Here is a 13,819-nt window from a genome sequence, read left to right as displayed (position 1 = left end):
AATGGGGCCATGGCCCTACACCAATATGGTTTTCACATGGAGAGTGAGGCTGAGGCCATAGTTCTGAGACGTGACCAGTGTTAATAGTTGCAGACAAGATGACATTTTCAGCCTGGAAACATCAAGATAAAGAGAACAGGGGGCTTCTCTCTCTCTCTTCCTCATTAATTCCTCCAACTAATATTATATTGAGCAGACGAATACTGGTAGGGTTGCCACATCCAGCTGAGAGGACTGCACACGGCACAAGATGCTCTGTCCAAGGGGCACCGTTCCCATGGTGGGTAGCATGGATTGGCATGCTTCTTGTCCCAGATTCCTGGAGGACACCATTAGAGAATCTTGAATTAGGGACGCCTTTTCCCAGAGTTACAAAAAAAAATGCTATCTATGCATAAGGTACTGGGTAATTGGATCCGGGTACTATAAATCCAAAGACGCATGGGGCACAGAAGTCTTCTCGTGATTCTGGCTTTTGTTGTTTGTATGCCAGGGTGGAGGGGGCTAAGACGTTGAGGACCAAGAAAAAAGGAGAGCTCTGGCTCCCAGACCACATCCCTAAAGCAAGCCATATGCTGCTGACCACACTGTCCAGAGAGATGCTATCCCATAGCATGCTATAACATGAGCCACAAATGCAAGCCACGGATCTCATTTCAGATGTTCTAGTAGCCACAACTGTAAAAGTCCCAGGGCAGCAGCACAAGAAGGGGGGTGCCTGGTGTACCCTGTGCCACCTCTTCATCACACTTCTCTCCGCCCAGAGGCCTGGATGTGCTGGACCGAGGGAGTCGGCACTTTGGTGAGAAACGTGGCAAGTAGACCTGGTGCTGATCCCGTCTGAGGAAGGAACCACCACAAACCATTCTCTGGGGAGCCGCAGGAGTGAGCAAGTTCACAGAGGCAGGGAGCTGCAGAGCTGGGTGGCCTCCCTGCAGAACGCTAATGCCGACGGTGCTGCAGCCCCCGGCCATGGTGACCGGCTCAGAGATGAACCCGTGGGCCAATCGAGGACCATTAGAAGGAGCCTCAGGACTTGTTTGCAGCCCCTGGGGTAGCCCTGGAGCTGCAGGAAGCCTGTTCCTTGGAAGAATCTGCCTGAGAGTGAAGCCAAGCCAAAGAAAGCTGAGCAAGAAAGTGACAGCTCCTTGATGGCATCCTTAGAGCCCCTGGATCCAGCTATGCCTGAAGCTGCACCATGACCTTCTTAATTACATTCATTAATGTGTTTCCTTTTTCACTTAACACCGCTTCACTTTGGGTTTCTATTATTTGAACCTTACAAATTCTGGCTAATATAGCACCTGCAGCAGACCTCCTATTCTTCATCCTCAGTTGGCCAGGAGGAAGAATGAAGCTTTCCCAAGTCTGTTCCATAGCTGCTGGCCTTCCACATGCCTCTGACCTTCACAGAGGGTTATTGGTTGAGAAACTCTTAGTATTCTTTGCGCAGCCCCTGGCCCCATGGTTCTGCACTTCTACCAACTTTCATCAGCCCCACACTGTGTGCAGAGGACATTTCCAATCCTCAGGACCCTGTGTCCACCCAGCCTCGGGCCCCAGGTCCTCTGGACCCTCAGTGCCAGAAGCCTCTCTGGCTGCCAGCACTGACAAGCTGGGAACACACGGTGCTGGCGGAGAGGGGGGGAATTTTCCAATGGCCTTTTCCAAGCCAAAAAGGACTGAATGTGAGCTACTCCTGCTTTAACCGCGAGCTGAGCTGCCAGGACACACAGGCTTCCTCCTCTTGTGTGTGCCGGGGGCCCAGGTGGGTGCACATTCACAGTGATGGGAAATATCTTGGGGGCCATAGCAGAAGACATCAGGGGCTTCCTGTGTGTGGAACAAGGAAAACACAGCCCTGAGGAGGGCGAGGGTCCACTGCACTGCCTTCTTCAAGGACTCTGAGGCCCTTAGAAAAGAATTTGACATCTCCAAGCCTCAGTCTCCCTGCCCATACAAGGGGCACACAGCTACTTCGTCTTGAGATGAAAGAGATAATCCACATGGAGGTTTAACACAGCGCACAGCCCTCAGTGCCTCATTCTGACCCCATGATGCAGGTGCCTCAGCTCACTGCGGGTGGGCAGCTGCCCAGAGTGACAGTGACAGCTCAGGCCTGTGGGACAGCACACCCAGGACAGGTTTAAATGGGAAAGTGCTGTCCTAAGGCTGGGCTGAGACCAGCTGTTATTGGCCCTCTAGCGTAATCGATGGGCGTGGTCCATTTCAGGAGGGTTGTCTCTGAGCCTCCCAACTGGCCCCTTCATCTGGGAGCTTGGGACAGTGTGGTCGAGGGGCCTCCGGAGCACAGGCCGAGGGGAGGAGGCCGGTCTGCACAATGCAGATGGTCTCTGGAAGGAGCCGGTGGGGGCCTGAGCTGTTCCAAAAATAAAAACAAACGGTTGGACTCAGGTGAGAGTCCAGACTTTGAAAGGAGAGAGAGCCCCCAAGAGCCCTAAGACATGTGCTGTTGGGTGAAATAATTAAGAAAACCTGCCTGATCTCCCACGGAGACATAAATCATTCCGTGCCACTGGGGACACTCACAGTGGAGCTCCTAATTCTTCACAGCTGTCCCTAAGAGACGACGGGATGGGGGTGTCTAGAGTCTGAGGCAGGAAGGTGGGGGCATGAGAGAGGCAGAGAGAGAGAGAGAGAGAGACGGTGACACAGAGTCACAGAGGGAAACAGAGACAGGAAAAGTGACACAGAGACAGTGAGAGACACAGGGTAACACAGCCATGGAGAAGTCAAGAGAGTCCGATGGATTTAGGGGGACATGTGATATTAGCAAATTAAGAGGCGAAGTAAATTAAAAGGATCCAGCGAGGTCTGGGTGTTCCAGATCTGGGAGACAGACGGTGGCCCAGCTCTGGGCTCTGACTCCATGTGCCTGGGCAGGGAGGCCACGGGCACTGGTCTGGATCCCACCCCACGTCCCGCACCTAAAACCACATGGACCGAGGCAGGCACAGGGCTGGGCTTCCTCACTGCCCACCCTGCAGACCAGGAGCCTGAGAGTGGAGAGGGAGGGACCGACCAGCCTCTGCTTCTGCTCCCCAAGGGTGCAGGCCCGAGGCCCAGGCCGCCCCTCCCTGGAGACCTGAGAAATCCCTGTTTAAAAGCGCAGTAGAGGCCACTGAGGCCAAAACCCAGCCCTGCCCTTGCCTCGGAGAGCCGGGTGCTCCCCTCCCTAAGGATCATGGGGGGAATGAGACGCCTGCTCCTGCTCCCCAGAACATCCCTGAGGGAGCCTGTTGGCCCTTTTTACCGACAAGGAGACTGAGGCAGAGCCTTGAGGGCCCACAAGCCTTGAACACCCAGAGGCAGGACGTGGACTCCAGGCACCCACACTTCCTCCTGGCCCACCATCCCTCTTAGCCAGGGAAAAGGGGGGGACCCCACACCCCCAAGGGCCCCAGGCCTAAGTAGTCAGCCTCCCGCTCTTACCCAAAGTCGAGGCTCACAAAAGGCTTGGTCCCGTGGTGTGGGACCCCTGCCCTTCTGATACAGGCCCGGACTCCAGGTGACCTGTGTTTGAACCTGGGTACACATGGGCCAGCTCATGGGCTTCTCTGATCATCCGTTTTCTATAAAATGGGGGAAATTAGAGCCACCTTAAAGGCGAGTGACAGTGGAGGGGCAGCTGATATACATGACACCTTTCCTGCGCCTCTCTACCTGTGGCCGTGTGATCACGGGGATGTGGCTTATATCTCCTTACAGGCCCCAGGGCAGGGACTCTGAGAACCTGGGGGCTCAGGAAGGAGGGGACCTGAAGCCTGGAAAGCAGGGCTGCAAGGGGATTCAGACCCTTCCTAATCCCTTCTAGCGCCTGCTCTTGGCTGTTTTGGCCGGGACACGTCCAGCGCACAGGCATTAGGTCAGCATCTCAGCCGCGGCCGCCCGGCCAAGTTCATGACAGCACTGCCCTCCCGGGAGGGCCGCCTCCACACGTCCTACCTCCCAGGGGCTGCCAGAAGGACCCGCCTAGTCCGTCAGAGTCCAGCCCGGGGTGCAGAGGCCTCCCCTGCTGCGGGCCCCAAGGATCCAGCCCTTCCATGGATTATCCAGAACCTGGGATGGAATGATGGCTGGCGATCCCCTGATTGGCCTGGGCCCAGCCCCTGAGAACCGATGACAGTCACAATTGCTTACATGTCACAAGGTGCCAGGAACCTGCTCTGAGGGCTTGTGTTAATTCCCACCAGAGTCCCGTGATTTGGATCTCGTGATATCTCCATTTTACAGCAGGAGAACCCGAGGCACGGAGCAGGCAGGGTTTCCTGAGGCTCGGCCGTAGTTGCAAAGCCCCTGGCAGGGATGCTGGGACCTAGCAAGAGCCCAGAGGAGAGAAGCCACCATTAGTGACTTCTTGACACAGTCCACCAGGAGCTGGGAAGGGAGCTTGTAAGGGCCTCTGAATCCTACAGGAGAGGAGCATGTACACACACAGCAAAACCTAGCGAAGCTCTGTTGTCGTAAGTCAGGCTTTTACACCGGGGATGCCCTCCCCGGCTGAAGACAGGTGATCTCAGAGCTGGGAGGAGCCAGGCAGGTCTGAGGCTTAGAGATGGGCTCCAAATCCCGCAGACCTGGCAACCAGGGAGTGGCCCTGGGCCACCATCAGCCCCGCAGTCAAGAGCCAGGCCCCAGCTGGCAGGGCAGGGAGGCTGCATTCTCTGGGCACCCTGGGGGTGAGGACAGTGGCTGAGGCTGGCTGGCCTTGATGGTCAGCCTCCATCATTGATGCTAGTTTCCTCCCTATCTGCCCCCTTAGACAGCAGTGTCCTGGAGCTGGCCCATTCCTGATCAGAGGAGAATGCTGTGAAATTTTCAGAAATGTTCTGAGCTGGTTGTGAAGCACAGCTTTTATTAAAAATTCAGTTGTATTTCATTCAGTTACAATGAAATAAACTGTGTCCAAAACCAAGGTGATACTCAAAACTCATCAGACTCATTGCTTCCTAATTAATTTGCCCTATTTTATAATTGAATTTATGTCTGTTTATAATCTATATGGTGCTTATGGGGTGGAAACACCATGTAATACATGCTATTGCCCATCTCCTCCCAACTCCCAGTTCAGTGATGTCTAGTTGGCAGAAGTATTTACACCACAGACATTGGTCAAATACTGAAAATCAGGGGCTCGCCCCTCCTCACCCCTAGGAGTGCTGGTTATGAATCACATACCAAGTTCCAAGAGTGTAGGTTCCTGTCTGACTCATCTCACTGCCTCACATACGGAAGGTGCTCAATACACAGCTCAGATTTACAATGTGTATTTAATATACCAGGAAAAGCAGAGTCCATATTTACAACTATTGTGCTCCTGGAACTTTCCAGAACAATTTAAATTTAAATATTTTCCCTGTGGCCAGACTAGGGGGCCCAGGTAGGTTTCAGAGCCAGTGTCAGACTCATCAAGGCCACTGTGAGGTGAATGGATGATGACTTGTCATTCCCTCCATCCCCACAGCCCCAATCACACTTTTCTTCATACATTAATTTCACTTTGAATCCTTCCAATTTAAGACAGAGATACTTCAAATTGCCTTTTTTATTTATAGACTTTGAAATTTAATGCTGAAACCTGGAGGGAAAAGACCCAGTCTCTTCCAGGGCCAGGTCTAAAAATTAATAATTATAATAATTATAATAAACTATAATAATGCATCTCTAAAACATTAAGTATTCATTGCCTAAAATAGGCAGTTTAGAACTTGAAATTCAAGTGACTCACAAACCATGCAGCTGGTGACCCACCCCCGTCCCAAGTTAATTGAATTAAAAAAACAAAAAAACCCTCAGAGATGCCTGGTCTCTCCAAGAAGCCAACGCTGTACACTTCCTGTCCCACAGGCCCAGGGCTCTCTCGGCCACACAGGGCATATAAAAACCTCATTTGGAGAATGACTTGTTTCCCACGTGGCCCTGCAGTCAGTGTAATTTACAAAACATACAACTGACGCACCCAGATTTGGAAGTCACAGTCGCCACACACCTGACAGGGAAGCCCGAGAATGGAGGGGTGGTTTTCTCTGTATTTAAGTCCCTGAGCTGGCATCTTGAGACTGAAAACAGTTTCTATAGAGAAAAGGTTGATCTACACATGGAGGGGGGGAGGGAAGGTGAGCCACAAATTCCAAAGGGGGGAGTCCTCAACCTACAAAGCAGTCAGTAGATGGAGGGGCCACATGGTCACGGTGCTCATCTCTGAGTGGCAGGGTTGTGGGGGTTTTAATTCTGTTCTTTATAAGTTCTCTGATTTTTCTAAATGCTCTACACTGAACAGATATGGTGTTTTGTTTATAGTTGGGGTGGGGGACATTGCTCCTTGCTTTGTAGAAGGAGAACAGGGTGGTGTCTTCCTTCGCTTCTGAGTGCCCCTGGTCTGGGGTCATTTGGTGTTTCTGAGAGGCCCACCCTGCCCTGTGTGAGTCATCCCAGCCCTCTGCTTATTACCTCATAATTAGCCCTTGAGGGACTTAAGTTTGTCTGTGTTTTTTAAAAATGGTAATTTAGATGCTCGGACAACCCAAGGGAGCAGTGTTTTATAAACACGAAACTTTGAATGGCGCTGAAGTATTTACCCGACTCTAGAGTTCCCACATTCACCAGCAGTGAAAGGCAGTGGGCCCCTTTATACCTTCCCCGCCAGATACTGCTGCTCACCGAGCCGGTCGCTCATTTGTTTCTATTGCTTATAGCTATTCTAGTTTTCTTCACTCCATTCTAATTTTTCTTTCAATCCTCAGCCAAGGATATGTTTATTGATTTTAGAGAGAGAGGAAGGGAGACGGGCAGGGGAGTGGAGGGAGAAACACTGATGTGAGAGAGAAACATCCATCGGTTGCCTCCTGTACACTCCCTGACCAGGGATGGAACCCAAAACCTAGGTATGTGCCCTGACTGGGAATAGAACGTGTAACCTTTTGGTGTTTGGGACAAGTGAGCCATCTGACCAGGGCTCCATTCTAATTTTGGCTGGAGTATCCATAGGCCAGGCAAAAATATTTTTACTTCCTGAATCCCCTGCAGCTCAGTGGCTGTGGGATCCAGATCTGGAGGAGAGATAAAGTGACCAGCGACCAGGTGACCAGCTCAGCCAGCACGGCCCTTGGCCTGTTGTCCATCCTGTTGTCCTTCCTCCTGCTTCCCCCCTGCAAAGTGAGCAAGAACTTGGAGGTGTTCAGCTTTGTACCTGTGAGCTTTTTCCTCCCAGAACAGGGCCTACCTCCACCTGGCATAGCCTCTGACAGTTTGGTTTCTTTTTTTTTTTAATTGGACTTCAGAGAGAGGAAAGAAGAGGGAGAGAGAGAGAGAAACATCAATGATGAGAGTCATTGATCGGCTGCCTCCCTGCGTGCCCCCTGCTGGGAATCGAGGAGCTTGCACCCCGGGCCTGTGCCCTGACCGGGAATAGAACCTCGATCTCCTGGATCCTAGGTCAATGCTCCACCGCTGAGCCACACCGGCCAGGCTGACAGTTTGGTTTCTTTAATGACGAGGTCGGCTCTACCTCCACTCCCCGAGGTATATCCCAGGAGTGGAATTGCTGGGTCATGGGGTCACTCCATGGTGAACCGATCATAGCCCTAGAATTCAGCTTTATTATTCTCACACCAATTCCCTCCGACAACTGCACTCACATCTGAAGAAAGAGGTTGAAACCAGCCCAGGAAAGGAAGAGGGGCGTTGGTTCTCACAGAAGTCGGTGGGCCTTCCCTGGTCACCTCCTTGAGACAGTCAGAAACATCTTCTTTAGCAAATTGTTGGGGACGAGGGGTTCTAATTAATGACACTCAGCCCTGGCTAGTGTGGCTCAGTTGGTTGAGAGTCGTCCTGTGCACCAAAAGGTGTTCAGTCTATTCCCAGTCAGGGCACATACCCAGGTTGTGGGTTCGATCCCCAGTCAAGGGTGCGTACTGGAGGCAACCGACGGATGTTTCTTTCTCACATCACTGTTTCTCTCTCCCTCTCCTTTCCTCTCTCTCTCAAAAATTTTTTAAAGAAAATCAATAATTAATGACACTTTATTACTTTAAAAATTAGAGGGTTGGCCTTGTTTTGCTGCTGCCTAAAGTAGTCACTTAACACACACACACCCCTCCGCGAGTCAGGCCCTCAGAATTAGCCATTGAGTTTATTGTCGGCAGGAAGAGACGCAGAATGGGAAGAAGTGATTTCCTGTTTCATGAGCAAAGAAAGGGAGCTTTGCGTCCCCTGCTCAGAGTCAGAGCAAACCTGCCAGCTCCCTGTTACTAATGACCCATGAGAAAGGCAAGGGCGCTCTGCTGAGCAGTGGCCACCACACGAGGCTGCCCTGGAGCCTGGAGCCTGGAGCCGGGAGCAGGCCCGACGGCTCTGCCCCCCCTCCCCCCCCCCCGCTGGGGAAGCGCCTGCGCCCGGCCAGGTGCTCCGTCCCCCCCGTCGGCGCTGGGCTTAGATGACGGCAGCCTTCCAGGTGGGAAGTACAACATCCTGGCGTCTTCGGGGCCTGTCCAACGAGCCAGATGTTTGGCGTCGACAGCCCGCAAACCTGGGTGATTGAATCTGACACTTTTTTATAGAGTGGAGGCACAGCTGGCCAGAGGCAGCTCGTCTGCATTCGCTCCTCTGCAGGCTCGACGTGCTTTGAGTTCTGAGTCCAGCAACTCTGGCAGCCCCCCCCACCCCGTTCCGGCGCTGGGAAAACCCAAGAGCTCCCCCAGCCCCCTGAAGGAGCGGGGAGGCCAGGGGCCTGGCCTATTTGGTGGAGGGGTGGATGAAATAGTGCTAAGGATGTGGGGGTGCCGCACTGGATGGGGGTTCAACTAGGCCATCTCTGATGTCACTCGCCATTCGAGGCTTCTGGGTGCCCTGAAGTCAGCTCAGCAGACCCCCCTTCAGAAGCCAGAAAGAGGCCCTTGCTTAGGAGGCTTTAGAGAGGCAAAAACGGAGAAGGGATCAGGCCTGGAAAAGATCCCAGAGGAAGCCCTGCTTAGTCTCTCTTGCCCTCCCAGCTGCCCTGCATCCCCACCCCCAGGGTCCCCATCTGACCCATGGGACAGACCACCTGCCTTTCCCGGAACACACCGCGCACTCTGCCGCCCCCCCCCCATCAGTTTCATGATTCTTCTTGGCTCAGCTCCAGTGTCCCCTGTCCCTGCTGCCTTCTGCGAACACTCCAATAGAGCACCTCCCTTCTGTTCCATAAGCCCGGGATCTGGGGATATATGACCTTGGCAGCATCCGTCATCTAGAAGGTCCCTGGGGCAGGAGCAGGGACCGTCCATCTCTCTAGCTTCCCCCACACCCCCCCACACCCAGAGCTCGGAACAGGAACGCAACGTGGTAGCTCAGGGGAAGCTGGAAGTAAAGTGAGAATCTGTTGGAGGGCAAAGGGGTGGGACCAGAGTCATGAATGAGGTCAGAGAGGTCATCCGATGACACTGAGGCCACAAGCTCTGCACCTGCAGTTTGGGGACCCTGAGACCTGCATCTCCTGGGGTGTTTTTATAAAACCAATTAAGTGTCAGCCTTAAGCATCAGGGGACTGGCTCTGGCCGGTGTGGCTCGGTTGGGTGAGCATCGCCCTCTGCACAGAAAGGTTACCGGTTTGATTTCGATCAGGAAACATGTCCTGGTTGGGGGCTCAGTACCTGGTAGGGAGCATGTAGGAGGCAGCTGATCAATGTCTCGCTTTCACATCGATGTTTCTCTCTCCCTCTCCCTCTCCCTTCCTCTCTCTCTTAAAAATCAATTAAAAAAAAAAAAAAAAAAAAAGAATCTGGAGATTATAGTTAAAAATCCAGCATCTAATAGAAATATCAAGTGATCCCCAAAAGACAGGTCAGAGCTGGGAAGGAGCTGCCCCCTCAGCCAGGCCCAGCCCCACAGTCTTTTCCCTTGGTGGCTTCAACCTTGGCCTTGGGGGCACCTAGTGGGCCGCCCCTCATGCTTGGGACGTGCTAAAAAGAAGGTAAAAAAAGAATCCTCCCCCAATTTTCCTTGGGGCCTGAGCAGGATTTTAGATCACACCACAGAGCTGCCCATCAGCCTCCCACAAGGAAAAGTGGCCTCAGAGGGTAATTCTGAGTAATCCCGCAGCCCGGGTGCCTGGATCTCGGCTTCTCTCCGCAGACCTGGCCCCTTGGGGGCTCTGCACGGCGTTTCCGGTTTCCCCTGCTTTCCAGAAAAGCAGATGGGGCAGCCTGCCAGGATTCACAAGTGTGTGTGAAGGTTGTGACTGTCCCCCAGCCTTCCCCTCCACAGACCAGACAAGCTCATCCTTCAGTTTCACTTCCTGCCTGTTTCTGTTCATCCAGGTCCACTTAATGAGCTTGAATTTATCTTAGTTAAAAAACATCAATAAAAGCAAGAAGCACAGACTGGGGGTGGAGTGGGTAAGGAGGAGGGGAGCCGGTCGAGAGGGGGGATAGATGATCATGGACGGGCTCCAGGAAACTTGGGGGGGTGGACAATGCACTATGTTGAGCTTTGTGGCGGTTTGACGGAGGCCTATCTGAGTCTAAGTGATCAAATTCTGCACTTGAAATAGACACAGCTTGTTAGATGCCAACTAGACCTCAATGAAGCTAGTTTCTGTTTTATTTTGCTTTTTTAAAGCAAGAAGCACCATTTGAATTTAGTTTAAGGTGCATGGCTTCAGCAGGGGACCATAAACCTCACCGAGCCCAGTGGCTCCTGTCTGCACAGTGTGTTGGGCATTCGGGAGAGCGGGTCAGTAGTGAGGGGCACAGGGCAGGATTCAGAGCCCAGGGTGAGGGCAGGTCCTGGTGTCCACAGGAAACCTTGCCTTTCTCTCGCCTACTCCTCACCGTGTCCCCTCTGGGGCTTCCTTCCCCTGTCCCCTCACAAGGAATGGCCTTCCAATCCCTGGCGAGTGTTGCTGGCCCTCAGCTGGGAAGGGACCCCCAGCAGATCCTGAATCACAGGTCTCCCTTTTCTAGAAGAGAAAACCCAGCCGTTCCTGGGGGCTCTCAGAGCTGTTTCTGCCTTTGCTGAAGCCCACAATGTTCAAATCAATAACCGGCGTCCACCAAGGAACTTCTCGAAAGAAAGGAAAACGAACAGCCTGACGCCAGCATCAAAAGCTTAACTCCACCGGGAGCCCTTTCTCCCCGTCTCCCGCCCACCCGGCCAGCTTGGGTGGTCGGCCTGCCGGGCGGGCCTCTCCGGAGGCTCCTGGGGCCGTGGGCAGCCTGGGACCCCTGCTCCCCATCTCCCTAATGAACTCTGACTCCCCGGGAAAGCATGTGTTTGCGCAAAATGCAGGCCCGCGGAGCAGCTCCTGGGAAGGCAGGGACAGTGCCCTGCAGGCCAGCTGTCCCCTCTGAAGGGGCGGGGTCTGCAGAGGAGCCTGGGCTGGGCTGGGCTCAGCTGCAAGGCGTGCTGGCACCTCCAGCCAGTGGAAGCTGATCTTGCCAAAGGAGATGCCTTTAGGAGAGGGGACATCAGTCTTGTACCTGTGTCCAGAGGAGCTGGATGCCCTTGGCTGTGTTCGGGCCATGCCCACGGTGCTCCAGGGATTTATGATCAGGGGCTAGGCCCGGACAGCTCAGGGCTCCCAGCGGTCAGTATCCTAATCAGAGCATGAAAGGTCAGGAAATGGCACAGTCCTCAGGGTCTTGGGAGGTGACAATGACCAGAGTGGGGCAGACCCTGGCCCAGGTGCAGCTTTCAGCGCAAGAGATCTGGGTTCATCCAGGTGCTAATCCTGAGGTCCCGCCCTTACTCGCCCAGACACTCGTCACACAAGCAGGCCCGTGTCAGCCCAGCCCGCCCTGCGCCCCTTCCATGTTTCAGTACTAAAAATCATACTTTTAAATAATTCACGTATTAAAAAGGAATCAGAATGAAATTGTAGCTTTTCAACAACATGAAAACTACTACCTACCAAAAAATATGAAATACAGACAAGATAATACTTAGAGGAAAAATTAACAGTTGCAATGTATTTAATAGAAAAAAGGAAAGACTAGAAAAGCTTACTATAAATAAATGGGTAGAAACTAATGATATAATGGAAGCATATGTGATAGAGATGATACATAAAACAGAAGTTCATTGAAAAAATTAATAAGATTTTTTTTAAATCCTTTAATTTTTCTAACCAATTGAAAAAGAAGATTTAAAAATGGCAATTAAAAGGGGAAATAACTACAGATACAGAAGAATATTTTAATCAAGAAAGGCATTATGAACAACTATGTGTTAAAACTTTTGAAAAAAATAAAGAAAATATAGACTATAAATTGCCAAAATTGCACACACAAGTCATGGAAAATTTGAATAAATCCATAACAATTAAGAAAATCAAGCAGCAGTTCTTACACCCTCCCTGGTATTTTTTTTAGGTACATTTTTATCAAATTTTAAAAAAAAACAGATAATCTCTATTTTTACTAGTTATTCCGCAAAATAAGAACTATATAAAGTGGTTCCTTTATTTTTGAGGCAAATATAATCTGGGTTCAAATAAAAACAATAGTCTTCATCAGAAAAGAAAATGACAGGCCAATCTCACTTAGCGATTCAATAGTAAAAATCCCACAGGAAATATTAGCAATTCTCAAAAGATACAGAAAAAAAAAAAAAAACATTCATAAAGTTTAAAATCCATTCAAAAGAATACTTATAGGACCAAATGGCTGGGGAACAGGTGGGGCATTAGGGAGACAGTGGGCAGATCTGTGACCCAGTATGGCCACCAGAAGGGGGGCGACAGCAAAACCGAGTCCTGCCCTGAGCCCCCCGGGTCCAGAGTCAGCCTGACCGCTGCAGCGATCATGTCTGTGGGGTGAGCAGAGTCGGGGGGCAGCAAGCGGGACAGGGACATGGTGGGAAGCCTGGAGGAGGCGGCCCTGGGCTTCAGGGGGAGCAGAGAGAGGGCCCGGGGCTCCGTTCCAGCCGTCGGGCCTGGAAGGGCCAAGGAGCGAGGCCCAGCCTGGGGGGCATGTGATGCCAAGTGAGCTGGGCACCAGAGATGTGAATCATTCTGTGGACAAAATCTGGGGCTTCTGGAGCAGGAGAAAAAGGAGCCAGCGGCTGTCCAGTGTCCAGGAAAAACAGCTATAAAATCCAAGCATCTGTGAGGACTCAGAGTTGACTTGGCAGCTTCGAGGGCGGCCCCACGGAGGCGGCAGTGGGGGTGCCGTGTGAGCGCTGCGGGAACCCTCGGATGGAGCCCCCAGACCCGGACTCTTGGGCCCAGGGAGGGTGTCCCTGCTCTCCACGCGGTTGCGTGTTTTCTGCTGAGCTTATGCACTCCGGCCGTTATATCTGGGCTCTCATGACCGCTGGAAAGTTCCAGAACAGCCTCGCCGTACAAAAGATCCCTGGTCTTGGGAGCCCGTTGCTTCCAAACTGTAGGAGCCTGGGATGACCTTTACTTTCGTTGACAAAAAAAAACTCAGATGCACGTGGATTATTTTTATGGTTTTCTTTGTAATGATCACTGTTGGCGCGTGTGACGATCCCTCCAGGCAAGTGGCTTTGTCCCTGTGAACAGCACAGCCCAGCCCTGGCTGGTGTGGCTCAGCGGTTAGAGCATCGACCCGCGCACCGAAGGGTCACAGGTTCGATTCCCAGTCAAGGGCATGTACCTGGGTTGCTGGTTCAGTCCCTGGCCCTGGTTGGGGGCATGTAGGAGGCCACCAATCAATGTGTCTCTCACATCGATGTCTCTCTCTCCTCCCCTCTCCCCTCCACTCTCTCTAAAACTCAATGGAAAAAATATATCTTCGGGTGGGGGTTAACCAAAAAAAAAAAGAGCATGGCCCAGACGACTGTGTGTGCGTCCCAGTGC

The sequence above is a fragment of the Miniopterus natalensis genome, chromosome 22, assembly GCF_054644295.1.
Source record: "Miniopterus natalensis isolate mMinNat1 chromosome 22, mMinNat1.hap1, whole genome shotgun sequence".
In the NCBI taxonomy this organism is placed as follows: Eukaryota; Metazoa; Chordata; class Mammalia; order Chiroptera; family Miniopteridae; genus Miniopterus; species Miniopterus natalensis.
The sequence above is the reverse complement of the archived record's forward strand: the minus strand, read 5'-3'. Positions refer to the sequence as shown.